A 4,016-nucleotide genomic window follows, 5' to 3' on the forward strand; every position below is an offset into this window, starting at 1 on the left:
GAGAAAATCTTGCAACTTTAAAAACATACTCTGTTTCTAACTTTGACTTTGCAAGTGAAGAAACAGCAAAGGCTTGATACTGGCCGCTTAGTAACATTCCTCTTGTGATACTACTTCAGTAAACTGGCACTGAGATTGAGTCATTATGATATTACAGGAAAAGCTGCCTTTTTTTTTTTTTTTTTTTTTTTTTGCCTTTTGAATTCATCTGCTTATTTCTTGAAGAATTCACGTAGAGCATCTAAAAATACTTCCCTCGCACTGCATGGTATCTGCCCTCAGCAGCTCATTCCTGCTGGGTGTTCAAAGGACAGTGCAATAGAAACTCGGTATCTGGCATCGTTGGTTTTCTTGGCTTCGTGCATGTTAAACCTGGTATTTTTACTGAAACAGTATTCTTAACGGTTTTTTATACTGCTCAGCTTGAGATAATTTTCAAGAGGAAGTAACGCTTCTCCTTTTCTAGGGTGTTTGAAATTGAGAACCAGATAGATCCACACTCAGACCCTAAACAGGTGGGGAGTTCTTAAATTATGTCCGTATTCAAATGGAGATGCAAGAAACCCAGCTGAAAGAACTCTGGAGTGACAGTGACAACTGTGGATTGATCAAGTTCTTTTTAAAAGGGCTGTTTTGAAGATTATGATTCTAACTTTGGAGGAACTATGGTGATGAGCAGTGACTGGCAGTGGAAGTAATCACATATAAAAACTCCTTAAATAAAAATTTATTGGCTTTAAATAAAAAAAAAAAAAAAAAAAAAAAAAAAAAAAAAAAAAATAAAAATACTTCCCGGGGCCATCTGAATTTCTCTAGGCTATAAACATCACCTTTTGTTTCATTTAATAACGGGTGTAAAATGCAGATGACATGCTACTTTACATGGAAAACCCAAAAGACTCCACCCCCAAACTACTGGAACTCATAAAGCAATTCAGTAATGTGGCAGGATACAAAATCAATGCACAGAAATCAGTTGCTTTCTTATACACTAACAAGGAAAACACAGAAAGGGAAATTAGAGAATCAATTCAATTCACTATAGCACCAAGAACCATAAGATACCTGGGAATAAACCTAACCAAAGAGGTAAAGGTCCGGTATTCAAGGAACTACAAAACACTCATGAAAGAAACTGAAGAAGACACAAAAAGATGGAAGACCATTCCATGCTCATGGGTCAGAATAATAAACATTGTGAAAATGTCTCTACCGCTTAGAGCCATCTATACTTTCAATGCTATCCCAATCAAAATTCCAACAGCATTTTTCAAAGAGCTAGAACAAATAATCCCAAAATTTTTATGAAATCAGAAGAGACCCCGAATTGCTAAGGAAATGCTAAAAAAGAAAAACAAAACTGGAGGCAATACATTGCCTGATTTCAAGTTTTACTACAAAGCTGTGATCACCAAGACAGCGTAGTACTGGCACAAAAACAGATACATAGACCAGTGGAACATAGTAGAGAGCCCAGATATGGATGCTCAACTCTACGGTCAAATAATCTTCAACAAAGCAGGAAAAAATATACAGTGGAAAAAAGACAATCTCTTCAATAAATGGTGCTGGGAAAATTGGACAGTTATGTGTAGAAGAATGAAAATCATTCTCTTCACCATACACAAAGATAAACTCGAAATGGATAAAAGACCTCAACGTGAAGCAGGAATCTGTGAAAATCCTAGAGGAGAACACAGGCAGTAACCTCTTCAATATTGGCCACAGCAACTTCTTTCAAGCTATGTCTCCAAAGGCAAAGGAAACAAAAGTGAAAATGAAATTTTGAGGGGTGCCTGGGTAGCTCAGTAGGTTAAAGCCTCTGCCTTTGGCTCAGGTCATGATCTCAGGGTCCTGGGATTGAGACCCACATTAGACTCTCTGCTCAGCAGCAAGCCTGCTTCCCCTTCTCTCTCTGCCTGCCTCTTTGCCTACTTGTGATCACTCTCTGTCAAATAAATAAATAAAATCTTAAAAAAAAAAAAGAAAATGAACTTTTGGGACTTCATCAGGATCAAAAGCTTCTGCACAGCAAAGGAAATGATCAACAAAACAAAGAGGCAACTCACGGAATGGGAGAAGATATTAGCAAATGACACTACAGAGAAAGGGCTGATATCCAAAATCTATAAAGAACTTCTCAAACTCAACACACACAAAACAGATAATTAAGTCAAAAAATGGGAAGAAGACATGAACAGACACTTTTCCAAAGAAGACATACAAATGGCTAACAGACACATGAAAAAATGTTCATCATCATTAGCCATTAGAAAGATTCAAATCAAAACCACATTGAGATACCACCTTACACCAATTAGAAAGGCCAAAATTAACAGGACAATAAACAAGTGTTGGAGAGGATGTGGAGAAAGGGGGACACTCTTACAGTGTTGGTGGGAATGGAAGTTGGTGCAGTCACTTTGGAAGACAGTGTGGAGATTCCTTAAGAAATTAAAAATAGGGGCACCTGGGTGGCTCAGTGGGTTAGGCGTCTGCCTTCGGCTCAGGTCATGATCTCAGGGTCCTGGGATCGAGTCCTGCATCGGGCTCTCCGCTCAGCAGGGAGCCTGCTTCCCCCTCTCTCTCTCTGCCTGCCTCTCTGCCTACTTGTGCTCTTTCCCTGTGTGTCAAATAAATAAATAATCTTAAAAAAAAAAAGAAATTAAATATAGGACTTCCTATGACCCTGCAATGGCACTACTGGATATTTACCCCAAAGATACAGATGTAGTGAAAAGAAGGGCCACTTGTACCCCAATGTTCAAAGCCACAATGGCCACAGTTGCCAAACTGTGAAGAGAATTAAAATGCCCTTCAACGCATGTATGGATAAAGAAGATATGCCCTATATATACAATGGAGTATTATGCCTCCATCAGAAAGGATGAATACCCAACTTTTGTATCAACATGGATAGGACTGGAAGAGATTATGCTGAGTGAAATAAGTCAAGCAGAGAGTCAGTTATACGGTTTCACTTACTTGTGGAGTATAAGGAATAACAAATAACATGGATGACATTGGGAGATGGAGAGAAGTGAGTTGGGGGAAACTGGAGGGGGAGACAAACCATGAGAGACTGTGGACTCTAAGAAACAAACTGAGGGTTTTGGAGGGGAAAAGGGTCGGAGATTGGGTAAACTTAGTGGTGGGTATTATGGAGGGCACATATTGCATGGAGCACTTGGTGTGGTGTATAAACAATGAGTTCTGGAACACTGAAAAGAAATAAAAAGAATAAAATGTAAAATAAAATAGAATAACAGGCATAAAATGCACATAATAATATTTAAATTGTGTAGAAGTATAGTAAAAGATGGTACAAAGTAGTAAAATAATTAGGTTCATACAACTCCTATTACATATGACCTATCACTAACGGTATGTGAATTCATACAATTTGTAAAGTAGGTAATTGGTGCAAAATTTGACACTTTCCCTATAGCATCAGTAATGAGCTTTACTACAATACTAAAGATGAGCGAAGACCAAGGGCAAACTTTAAGGTCTGTATCTTCTGTCTTTTTTTTTTTTTTTTTTTTAAAGATTTTATTTATTTATTTGACAGAGAGAAATCACAAGCAGATGGAGAGGCAGGCAGAGAGAGAGGAAGGAAAGCAGGCTCCCTGCTGAGCAGAGAGCCCGATGCGGGACTCGATCCCAGGACCCCGAGATCATGACCTGAGCCGAAGGCAGTGGCTAAACCCACTGAGCCACCCAGGCGCCCTGTATCTTCTGTCTTAATGTTTATTATACTTAGGTGTCTTTCTCCTCTGTTGTATACTTGTGTGCCCTTCTCCCTTGTCATTGGCTTTTATTCCTATGGTTCTTAGACTCCATCCTTGATGAAACAAAGTTCCTTGCAGTCCTGTTTTCTTGCTCCAGGAATCCTTTCTAAGAATCATCCTTTTGAAACTCCTAATTAAAATATTAAGATATGGTTTAGCCATATTTAATTTAAAATTGGAGCACCTTTGTGCTGAATGTTATCTATCTCTTTGGGTTTGATATTT

The 4,016-nt window shown here is 38.5% G+C and overlaps 1 non-coding gene across 1 annotated transcript; it reads left to right on the forward strand.

Annotated features, from left to right (window-relative positions):
- The first annotated feature begins 257 nt into the window (after nucleotides 1-257).
- Nucleotides 258-395, forward strand: LOC131814223 (small nucleolar RNA SNORA8). The gene has a single exon (XR_009347214.1). It is a non-coding gene; the product is annotated as a small nucleolar RNA SNORA8 (small nucleolar RNA).
- The last annotated feature ends 3,621 nt before the right edge of the window (nucleotides 396-4,016 follow it).

This window comes from Mustela lutreola, chromosome 13 (genome assembly GCF_030435805.1).
Source record: "Mustela lutreola isolate mMusLut2 chromosome 13, mMusLut2.pri, whole genome shotgun sequence".
Classification (NCBI taxonomy): domain Eukaryota; kingdom Metazoa; phylum Chordata; class Mammalia; order Carnivora; family Mustelidae; genus Mustela; species Mustela lutreola.